At 38.1% G+C, this 12,157-nt stretch overlaps 1 protein-coding gene across 1 annotated transcript in view; it reads right to left on the reverse strand.

Moving 5' to 3' along the window:
- Positions 1-5,144: 5,144 nt before the first annotated feature.
- LYPLAL1 (lysophospholipase like 1) overlaps positions 5,145-12,157 on the reverse strand; it is a 302,495-nt gene continuing 295,482 nt past the window's right edge. The window contains exons 10-11 of the transcript XR_008624371.2: positions 9,665-9,711; positions 5,145-5,611 (exon numbers count right to left, since the gene is read on the reverse strand). The gene's annotated coding sequence lies outside the window, so the exon portion shown is untranslated. The remainder of the gene's footprint in view (positions 5,612-9,664; positions 9,712-12,157) is intronic.

Raw genomic sequence — 12,157 nt, forward strand, 5'->3', positions numbered from 1 at the left:
GGAGTTAAATATTTGGGAGCAGAATGCAAGAGTTGGCCCTCAATCTTGTGTTCTTCCCATTTCACCAGGCTGCTTCCTGCTGAGATTTATAGGGAAACTACCTTGTTGAACAGCTAGCTGCTGCCTCTCACTTGGGAATGTGTTGGGGAGATGGTGTGAGTGAAAGGTAGAGATGTGTTACAAACCCTGACTACCACCATGGCTGAAACTGCAACCACCAACTACAGGAGGGTCATTCATTGTAATAGAAAGGGGCTGTTGGTGGCAGAACTGTGTTTTCAGCATCCACAGCTGACAGTCCCCCTGAGGTTATAGAACTATGCTGCACACGAGTTCACAGCTGTGAGTGTGACACCGATGATAAAGCAATAATCCTCTCTATCTAATGTCCTTCCAGGTAGGGTGGCTGCCTGCCTTACCTAAATAGGTTTTGTGTAGACTTACATTTGAATGCATTCATTATACTCATAGAAACTGGTGGTGGCTTGAATAAACTCCTCATTCTCCTTGAGAGATAGCCTGAAATCATTCACTCATCATTCCTTTCTTCCTCAGAAATGTCCTGAACCCTATCGTATGCTTAAGATTTAGCAGTGCACAAAGAAAGATACAAAGAAGGAGTGTACACAGCCCTTCAAGTATTTTACAAGTCTGGGGTTTGCTAACAGACCTGGAAACTTAAACAGCAAACCACAGCAACAATTTATTCATTCATTCATTGAATATATATTTATTTAGAAATAATGCTGACCACCGACAAGGCTTTGGGCTAGGTGAACTGTAGCATAGAAAGATGAATATGATTTCTTTCTTTCCCTCTTTCTTTTTCTTTCTTTCTTTCTTTCTTTTTCTGTTTCTTTTTCTTTCTTTCTTTCTTTCTTTCTTTTTGGGGTGGGCAGAGTTTCACTCTTGTTGCCCAGGCTGGAGTGCAATGGCACGATCTCGGCTCACTGCAACCTCCGCCTCCCAGGTTCAAGCGATTCCCCTGCCTCAGCCTCCTGAGTAGCTGGGATTACCGGCATGCACTACTGTGCCTGGCTAATTTTGTATTTTTATTAGAGACAGGGTTTCTCCATGTTGGTCAGGCTGGTCTCAAACTCCTGAACTCAGGTGATCTACCCCCTTGTCCTCCCAAAGTGCTGGGATTACAGGCATGAGCCACTGTGCCCAGCCCAATATAATTTGTTTCTAAGCAGCATGCAGTTAGATGAAGAAAGGACATTAGAGTGTTGAAGACAAACTTTAATATCTAGTATATAATATATGTATAGTATATAAGTATGAATAAGATGTACTAGGTAAATGATGCAAATTATGATAAATAGTCAAATAAATGTAAATAAGTTTGTGTTTGGCAAAGCCTCTGTGATCCAATCAGTGATTCTTAATCCCTAAGGTCATTAAGTCTTGCCCATCCTGCCTCCACAGTCACTTCTTCCTTCATTCTCTTTTCCTTTCTTGGTTCCACTATATTTGATCCTTGTTATCTTGGTGCAATGAGTGATAGCCATCTTCTCAGAAGGAATGATGCTTGGAGGACGAGTGAGAATTAACCAGGTAGAAAGGGGAGGGCATTGTAGGGAATATAAATGCATGTGCAAGGGTCTGGAGAAAGGGAGGGATCACGGTATGTATGAGGGAGTGAAAGAAAGCAGGACAGTTAGAACAAGAGGCAACATGGGATGAGATGAGTAGGGGGTGTGTGCGATGGGGACACAGGGTTTGTTCAGTGAGGCCATGCAGAACTTGTGGGTCATAGGAGATAATTTTGTTTTTATTTGAAGAGCTCTGGAGATCATGACAAATCGTCACGGACTATCATAGTTTCTAACTAGAAGGAATCTTGAGTTTCTCTAGTCTAAACCTTGACTTTATATCTGTCACTGTGTCTATATTGAGTGAACTTCTGGCCTATGCTGAAGAAAACAACTTAATTGCTAGGGAACTTGGGAATCCTGTGACTACTCATTCAACTTTTTTGTTGTTATTTCTCCTCTCTTATTTCTAAATTAACCATTTGAAAGTGAACAATTCAGTGGTGTTTAGTCCATTCACAGCACTGTGCCACCACCACTGCTATCCAGTTCCAAAACATTTCCATCATTCCTAAACCCTTTACCCTTTAAGTGGGTTCTCCCCTTTTCCCCTCTCCCCAGCTCCTGGCAAAAACCAATCTGCATTCTGTCTCTATGGATTTATCCATTCCAGATCTTTTATGTAAATGGAATCATAGAGCATATGGCTTTTTGTACCTGGTTTCTTTCACTTCGTAGTTTATCTGTGTTGTAGCATGCATTAGTCCTTCATTCCTTTTTATTGCTGAATAATATTCCATAGTCATTCCATTTTGGAATAACTCTGATAAAAACTTATTTGCCATTCTCCTGCCTCAGCCTCCCGAGTAGCTGGGACTACAGGCGCCCGCCACCATGCCCGGCTAATTTTTTGTAATTTTAGTAGAGACAGAGTTTCACTGTGTTAGCCAGGATGGTCTCTATCTCCTGACCTCGTGATCTGCCCACTTCGGCCTCCCAAAGTGCTGGGATTACAGGTGTGAGCCACCGCGCCCGGCCTTGGTTTTTTTACACCTTCAGAGGAAGGCAAAGGAGTGACAGGTAATCACCATATAAGAAGAAATTTATACGTCTTTTGAGTCCCTGTTGGTTATCGTAACAAGGAATAAGGTAGTTTTTAACTTACAATGACTTATGGTTATACAGTTCCACCATGTAGGACAATTTTTGACAGTAATTTTGTGTTAAATACGTGGTATCTTTTAAGTTCCCAAACTTATAATTAGCATCTTATACTCATTTCCATGAAATATTCTTCGAATGTACATTCTTCTTGAAGTATTTTTAAAAATATACAAGTAAATCGTTATGGAAAGTAAATCCCTTATGTTTACTGCTTTGGCAAGGCAGTGACTACAGCTTTCCTACCTCCAATAAATCTCTCTGTAAAGTCAGCAGTTACCAAAGTCTACTATGTGAAGTGCCTTCTGGAAGAAAGTGACAATCTACTTAAATTTTGGATACAAGGAAGAAGAACATGTTTACTTGTTTAGTTCTGGTTTTCATTTTCTCAGATTATTCACTCATGGAATTTCTTTTTTGGGGCATGTGGATTTTTTGAATCCACTCACTTTATTCTCTACTATTTCAATTATTTGATTTTGTCAGACTTTAAGAAGCTTGTGCAAATAGCCATTTTTTAAGGTTCTTCAAAGAAAACTAACATTGACTGTTAGAGACCTCTGTGTGGACTGAGGTGGATGGAGCATGAAGCTGTTATTGGAGCTCCATGACAATGCATGGGAGAAGGCAAGGGGAGGTGACCTCATGGAACAGGTCATCCAGACTTTGCCTCTGCCAGTGTGAAGTTCTTACTCTTGTGGATGATTGATTGGCCTATTAGAATCACTGAATCTGTGTGCCTAAATTTTCCAAAGTGAACTCAACCCACGATGCCTAGTTGGTTTCTGTCCATGGGCCTTCTATCTACACAATGTCTTTCTGTCCAAATACTAAAGGCCAGAGAATCCCTTTGGAACTTTGAAGAGTTTGAACCCCATCAGCCACTCCCAGGTGGAGTTGCACAACCTTAGAGGCCCTGTTTGTGGTCTACTATATAGTTTCACAGTGAACATCAGACTTGTTTCAGTTTTGATCAATGGTTTTCTATAAACAGAGCCTGCTTTTGTCCAGCTCCTGCAATGGAACTCTTCAAGTTTATATAATAGGTTGTTGCCTTGGAATTTTTCTGTTATTTAAAGTTTCAGTTGAAGCCTCAAAGCTGAGAGCAGTGAGTTCTAAGTATGCACACTCCTAACATAAACTTTCAAGATTTACCATGTGATAGCAAAGCTAGTTCTGAGACCCATATCCTACTAGCTAATTCCAGAATATAGAATAGAAGGTAGAAGATAGAGATTTAATTAGAGGAGGCTGTATTTGGAGGTAATTCATAGAAGAAGAGAATGTTAATGTTGCTCTCTCCACCAAGTAAGTCAGAAAGGGCCCCAAGAGCAACAGATGGAGTCATGGGTCAGATACTATTGCGGTACAGGAGTGAAGCATGGTGAGAGATCACTCCACCTGAGGTGGGTTCTGTTAGGCTTGGGGATATTTGAAAATTGAGGAAGTTATACCTGCCTTTGCCTGGAAAATTCTGAAGACAGAAGGCTAGCTAAAGTTGTCTGTGATGATAGGAAAGGAGGGCAGACATAGGCCAATGTAACCAGTACAGATATGATACTTTAATCTGCACTATTAATATTTTCCATATCACTTTATTAGGTCTAGACCAGGGTTTCTCAACCTTAGCTCTACTGCCATTTGGGGCTGAATAATTCTTTGTTATGGGAGGTTGTTGATATGGTTTGTCTGTGTTCCCACCCAAATCACAACTTGAATTGTAATAATTCCCATGTGTCAAGTGCAGGGCCAGATGGAGATAATTGAATCATAAGGGCAGTTTCCCCCATACTGTGCTCATGGTAGGGAATAAGTCTCATGAGATCTGATGGTTTTATAAATGGGAGTTCCCCTGCACACGCTGCCTTGCCTGCAGCCATGTAAGGTGTGACTTTGCTCCTCACTCACCTTCTTCCATGATTGTGAGTTCTCCCAGCCATGTGAAACGGTGAATCAATTAAGCCTCTTTCCTTTAGAAGTAACCCAGTCTCTGATATGTCTTTATTAGCAATGTGAGAACAGATTAATACAGTTGTCCTGTGAATTATAGGGTATTTAGCAGCATCCATGGTCTCTACCCACTAGATACTAGTAGTAATCCCCCGTTGGAAGAACCAAAAATTTATCGAGACATTGCCAAATGTTAGGCATTGGAGGGGCAAACATCACCTTGGTTGAGAACTAGTGGTGTAGACAGTCAACAAGACAAATGAAATCCTGATTTGTAGTGTTTGCCAATTTTTGTGATATGAATACCTCTACCTTAGCTGATCTCAAGCTACCAGTGTGATGCAACTAAGGGAAAAGTTGGAAAGTGAGCTGGACATATTGTTTCCATTATGCCCGTAGAATAGATAAAAATATAACTTCAAGAGCATAGATGATAGTAAAATGATAATAATTAGGAAGTGTTGAGTTTTGAAAAATATATTTTTGTTTTTGATAAAATTTATTTATTTGAAAGTTTATATACTTTAATTTTTAATGATGCCTGTGTTTAACAACCGGTTTACAAAATTTCTGAGAATTTAACAGTCTGCTCTCATGTGCCAATGTGACTTGCCTGTAGCACACCACATTTGCAGCCAAATTAGGAATGTAGAGAGGTAAGAAGATTTCTTCTCCTTACAGCTTATCATATAATGTCAAACTGACCCCAGTTTGTAAACTAAATAATTATACATGCCATCTATATTCCAAGCATCAGCCATTCCCCAAGGGAGGCTTTCCTTTGGCATATTTAGGAAATCGAGGGGTTGTCTTAGTTCTTTCTCATGTTCATCCACTGGACAGTTGACTCTCAGCATTCTGCGTTCTTCACAGCCATTTCCAGTGTCACGGTGAGCCACTGGTTGTTTTCTGTTGTTTCACTCCTGGAAGTCTGGATCTCTTGTCTTTGGTGATGTGCCTGCATCCTGAGCAGTACAGAGATCAGCAAAGGCCACAATTTCATTTCTAAGCCACAGATATTAGTTTTGCTCCTCTCCCCCGATATATGCTTTTACTTTCTATCTCTTAAGAAATCATATCCTCTGAAATTTTCTCAATATTAATTTCTTCAGCCCCTTCCCAAGGGAGAAAAACCCAATTCTGTATTTGCTCCTTATCTTAGATACCTTTTCCCTCTCCATCAATCCTTCCAGTGCAATACAGAAAATTCACAGAAGAATGTGTACAAACTCTGAGATAGTCATTTCAGAATAATACCAGCAATGGGTAGTATGGGTATACTTCACATCTATAGATAGATAGATAGATAGATAGATAGATAGATAGATATAGATAGATAGATAGATAGATGATAGATAGCAGATGAATATATAGGAACCCATATACATGAATTATATATATTTATTTACATATCTTGTATGTTTTACACACACAAACACATGTCCTCTTTGTATAGGCATAGAATACCAATATTCTATAAATGTAGCTACTGTTATAGTGAACAGTAGTTATTTCTGTGAATGTGGCCTGGGGTTGTGGTGGAGGAAGACTCTTTTTTTTTTTTTTTTTTTTTTTTGGTTTAACATTTTTACAAGTTTGTATCTAGTTACCTAAGTAGCCTACCAGCCTTAATTTCTCCAGTCTTCCTTGAGACCAAACCCAGAAAGTCCTTCAGCCTCCATGATGATTGGTCTAAGTGAATGAGAGTGTTTGCTGTTGATGTGCACTTTTCTCTTTGGTCCTCTTTCTCTAGCATGATTTTACTGGTTCAGTCATCACACTCTCCAATCTGCTCTCATGAACTTCCTGCTTTATTCTCGGAGAACATTTTGGTAATTGTCCCAGAGAAACCCTAGTGAGGATTATCGTGTTAAAAGTGACATGCTAATGTCATGCTTGTGTAGATTTCCTTCAGCAAATGAGCCAGCTCCCTTGTGAAACTGTAAGAACATGGTACTTAGAGGAGTAAGGCTCATGAAATGGAGGGATGAGAAGACTTTCGGGACAGATTGTGTGGAGGCTGTCATTCTCCTTGTGACATTGCTGTGGGAGAAGAAGGAGGCATTCCATGTTGGCTTCAGTGAAGAACTTCAGGTTACTAAAATTTAACTTTATCTTCTTTTGGGTTAGGTGTATAAGGCTGTGTGTACATAAATGTTTCAAAATATAAAGCTTATTTAGAGTTTGTTTAAACACAGAAAAAATGAGTAAAGAAAATTGAGCTCCTTTGCAGCAGAAAAATACAAAGTTGTCAGTGAGAGAGACTGGTTATTCCATCTAGATTTTCCTAGCTTTAAATATAATGAAAGAAAAACAGACCAACTAATACTACGTTTATTTGAATAGGTGAGCTCAGTGATCAGATGTCAGCTCTCAAAAGTTATCATTCAGCCTAGAAACCCAATTTAATTATTTGCAATTTATTCTCCTACTATGTTTTGGAAAAAGATGACTATATCAGTTTTACTTGTAGCCTCCTTTGAAAATGAAAGTTTTCCTTCTGTTGGTGATTCAAGAGTCCCTTTCTGCTATCGTTAACGTCTTTTTTGAGATTTTTTAAGAAAATTTTATTTCAATAGTTTTTGGGTACAAGCAGTTTTTTGTTAGGTGGATGAATTGAGTTTTTTTTTTAAATATAGATAAGCAAAATGTCAAAGACATGATTAAAAATAATTAGAAATTACAAGAGTTTAAAAAATATTTTTCTCAATCTTAATTTAAACCCAACTTTGAAGACTGAGTTGACGTTTTGGAAAAAACCTAAATCCTCTGAGAGAAATAAACCTATAAAGTATTTTAATGTGAATAATATAAAGTAAAACAGAAAAAAATGGATCTCTAAAATAATATTAGTTTCTATGTTAGTTTTTCTTTAACATCAACCTCTTTTTTGACTGTTTTATTGAAAACTCTACAGACAGTAGCTTATTTTTCCACCGACCTAAGCACCTGAGACTTTTGGCTGATGGCTATAAGACCAGTAAAACTGCCTATAAAGTGTAACTTTATAACATAACTTAAACCATGTTTATAGAATGTATTCCAACATTTACTTTTTTCCAAAAGCAAACAACTCAGTGTGTATTCATTATATTACAATGGAAAACAACATTCATGTTTTTGAACATTGATAACACTTGCTCTGTATTTATATTGTTTACAGTGTTTTGTAGTATCAACGGATAAGTCTGAAAGGAGGGAACGCTGATCTCACTTAGCATAAAATTTTTCTGAGCCTAACACGAAGGAAATAGAGTAATATTTTATTTGAACATGTTTTATTAGCTTGATTTTCAAGTGCTGTGGTAAAATCATGTGTTTCTGACTCTATACAGCCCAAGATAATATGGTCAGCCAGTGCACCTGGTATCATCTCATAACCATGTTCCACTTCAGGGTCTTTGCCTGTAGTAGTATTCCTTTCTATCCGTTTGGTTTGCTCTTTAACCTCTTTTAATTCTTTCCTCAATATCACCTTCTCAGATACCCATGGTCATCCTGTATAAAATCATACTCTTGTCATCCAGCACCTTTCATCTCTGTTATCCTAAGTATTGTTCTCTGAAATATTATGTAATACAATTGTTTATTATGTTATGTATTTTGTCTCTCTCATCACAGAATATTTATCGTAAAACTCATGATACAGAGGATTTTGTCTTTTCATTTTTTTTCTTTTTCCTCATTGCTGTATCCCCACTGCCCATACAGTGCTCGTTACATAGCAGGAGCTAACTAAATATTGTTGTCTAAATGAATAAACAAATGAATGAATGGATGTAGGTTACCTTCTCCACACATTTGATGTATTCAGTAGTTAATTTCCCAGAAGTTTTTAAAAAGAAATTTTATCATTGGATAAAACTAATAGACCTATTGTACCCAACATTGAAACTGAGGTCAGTGAACATTGTGATAATTTTGAGAAAAATCCCAAAGAAATGGAGCCAGTGATAGAACAAACAAATTTGCTGAAGATCGCAGAATTCTTAACCAGAAAAAAAAACATGTAGTGTTACTCTGCCAAGTATGACAGAACTAGAGTTGTGAGCATTTGACTCATCTAGCAAAAGGAAATTGATGTAGATATTTTTTTAAAAATGACTTGATAGAGCTGTGACTTGTTGCTTATCTATCAATATTGCTCAGTAGGGTATCTCAACTCTTGGCATTTCCATGTCATGCACTGAAATGTGTTTTGGGCACTGATCTCCTTCCTGTGCAATGGAAACCAGGTGGAAAGCACAACAGCCTCCCACAGTGAATTTGTAATTAGTCAGGAACTTGGAGGAGAAAATAGTATGTGGGCCAAGAAAAGGAGGGAAACAGAGACCATGCTTGCCTTTCTCTTTTCTTCCTCTGCACCTCTTCTGTCATCTACCAAGCTCTACCCCTTGTACGGCTCCTCTTCTTATTTGAGTCTAAAAGGGGGGAAAGATGCTATCTTTGTAGTTTAAAAGGGAGTGTGGTTTTTTTCTTTACTGAAGACAGCTAGTAATTGAGGAAGAAAAGCTGAAATAGGTATTAGGGAAAAAATATTACTAATGGTAAGAAGAAATAAGCAGTGGAAAAGATGGCTAAAGGAGGCGGGAGAGGGGAGTTGACTTTTGGAGATAATCACATCCAACCTGCTAACCCTGAACCACTGGGTTACCTAAGTTTGTCTCCTCATATTAGAGTCTCAAATTAATATCTGGAATATATTCATGAAGGGGAAAAATCATTGAAAATTATCACTAGTATGTGCCAAAATGTTACACACATTGCAAAACCATATTGCAATTCCCTCCAACAATTTCTCCACAAGAATAAAGCTGCATCATTGTAAGTGATGCTTGGTATATCCAATGAGTGTTTTGTTTACATTTGACCAAATATCAGTAACCAAAGATATAATAAAACACATGTAAAAGATAAATATGTACTAGTTTTTACTGGAAGATAGGACATGAAACATGCATTTTCTTCTGAACTATATTCATTCTTTTTTGTCAGGTTTTGGCTGTCCACATACTTACACATCTTCTCCCTTCCTTCCTTCATGCATCTTTAACTCCACCATCTCCTGTAGAAAAAGACATTAATATGAAAACAATGAGTCTAATTCAAGTCTAAGGATTTCATTCTTAGAATCTGAGATTCTAATGAATCTAATTTACCGTAAGTTTAAAATGTATTGTTGGTTTCTCTAATAATGAAAGAGCTGGGGGCTATTATACACCATGAGAGAGTACAGTACAAGTCTTCCCACTATACATAGTTCTCCCTCTCTCTCATGAATTGCCCAATTTGTAGAAGATCTGTATGAGGTAATTTTACATATCTTACCTCTTCTACATTTATAAAGCTGGTTTTGGTTATTCTCTTTTATAACGTAGAAAATCAATTTAGAGACACTAATTTTCCCAGAGTCACACAGTTCATGCCTGACAAGGTGGAATTCAAACTCAAATCTGTCTGACTTCAAAGTCAACGTTCATTCAGAAAAGAGGCTTCTGTGTGACATGGATCTCAGAGAGGCAAGAGTATGTTAGTCTTGGTGGGTAATGGCAAGAGAAAAAAACTTCCTGTTGTGTGTTTCTAGAGCTTCAAATTTCACCCCTTTCACTGACATGGCGAACCCTGCCAAATACCACCAGCTCACATGCCATTTCTTCCTTTTTTATGTTTTTACATTTCTATTCTTTTATTCTGCTTTGTGTAAAAATTACTTACTTGCTTTGATGGCTTTTCCCTCAAGACATGGTGTGTACATTGAGGGCAAAGATTGTTACCTTACGCATTTCTCATTCAGTGCAAAGCCTAGTTCTGTGCACATAAGTAAGTGCATAATAAATGTTCATAATGAAACAGGAGCTCTGTGTGAGAGCGAGGACCCAGCACTGAAGCACCTCTCAGGTCCTGTGGCATCTGTATTAGAATTAAAGATAGAAGGAACCATTTTCTTGGCATTGCAGTTTAGTCTGCCCCAGCCAAACATAGAAAGCTGTCATGTGAATATTTTTGAACCTCAAAAACAATTTTGGTTTAAGTCTGGGTGGGGGAGGAGGAGAATGGTGGCTCTTATTTCTCCCACACCAGTCCACCCATCTCATATTAGAACATGTAATTCCAACAGTGCTGACTGTCATAAAATTTGTGAACAGAGTGTCCTCTGAACACTGTTTGGTACACACATGGCCTCTTTAAGAAGCTTACTTGTAACTTATAATTAAATTAAAGAACCAGCAGCTGCTGAAAAAAAAAGTATAGCCTAGAGGCCATGTTTATGAGTTTCTCAGGCAAGAGGTAGTCATGTCAGAACTACTATTGTTATGAGTCTGAATGTTTCCAGTGAAATCTTTGCACGAATCATTTGCTTAGTACTAGTCATCCAGTCATGCCTCTTGATTTCAGCCCACTATTTCCTCTTGGAACTGGCAAAAACAACTCTACAAAGGAAAACATTTTATAAGAAAAATCATAGCCTTCTGCTTTTTAAACCATAGATGACCTGGACTCTATGACCAATTCACAGGGGTGCTGCCTCTGGTTCCAATGGCCGGGGAAGAAAGACTACAACAAACATCAAGCCCTGAAAGCAGAAACCCTGGATTCTCTTTTCTTTGTTTCCTTAATAAAGGATTTTAATACAGTGTAGGTAGGAGATAACTGCCCTGGTTTATACAGGACTGCCCTGGTTTTAGCACTGACAGTCTCATGTCATGGGAAACCCCTCATTCTTGGTCAAATTGGGACAGTTGATCATCCCAGCATTAGGGGCCTTTCCATGCTGTTAACCAAGCATCAAACATTCTGGGATCAGTTTATGATTTAGAAAGTTTTGAACCATAATACCCAAATCACACATCGGTGGTCAAGTCCCAGTAAATTATACTATAAAGAAGTCATAGAATCTCCAAATAGTCCTTAAATATCTTTTACTACAGAGCTTCCAATCTGGTGTTCCCAGTGGTAGATGTGAACACATTGTGCTACTAATCCAGGTGTGTCAAGGTATTGATCCCCCAGCCCTACTTTGGCTGGGCAGAATCTGGGGTACCTCGAGCCCTCAGTCACTTTTCCCTAGCCATGAGCTACCTTATCTATCTCTTTAGACCAGTGAGCACTACTAAACAATATCATTTTCCTTATGTGCCATAATAAAAAAAAATTTGGAAAGTAGTGCTCAGATCTAAGACACTCATTTTATAGGCAAAACCTAACTTCATTTCTATTAAATACAGGCTGTATGAAGCTGAGGCAAAATTGCGTTCAATTTATCTTGTGTTCAACAGTCTTCAAGGTGATTTAGATCACTGCCTGGGAAAGCTAATGTATTACAGCATGAGTGGTAAGTGACAAAACTCAGCAAGCTAAACTTGCATTGAAGGCACGTGGCTGGCTAAACGAGAAGAAAATAGACATTTATCTGAATAATATCGATAGAAATTCCCATTTTGCTTCACTTATCTATGTTTTTAGTAAACACATACCATTTAAATCTCAATTACCTTTGAGTTTGAGTTAAC

The sequence above is a fragment of the Pan paniscus genome, chromosome 1 (assembly GCF_029289425.2).
Source record: "Pan paniscus chromosome 1, NHGRI_mPanPan1-v2.0_pri, whole genome shotgun sequence".
NCBI lineage: Eukaryota > Metazoa > Chordata > Mammalia > Primates > Hominidae > Pan > Pan paniscus.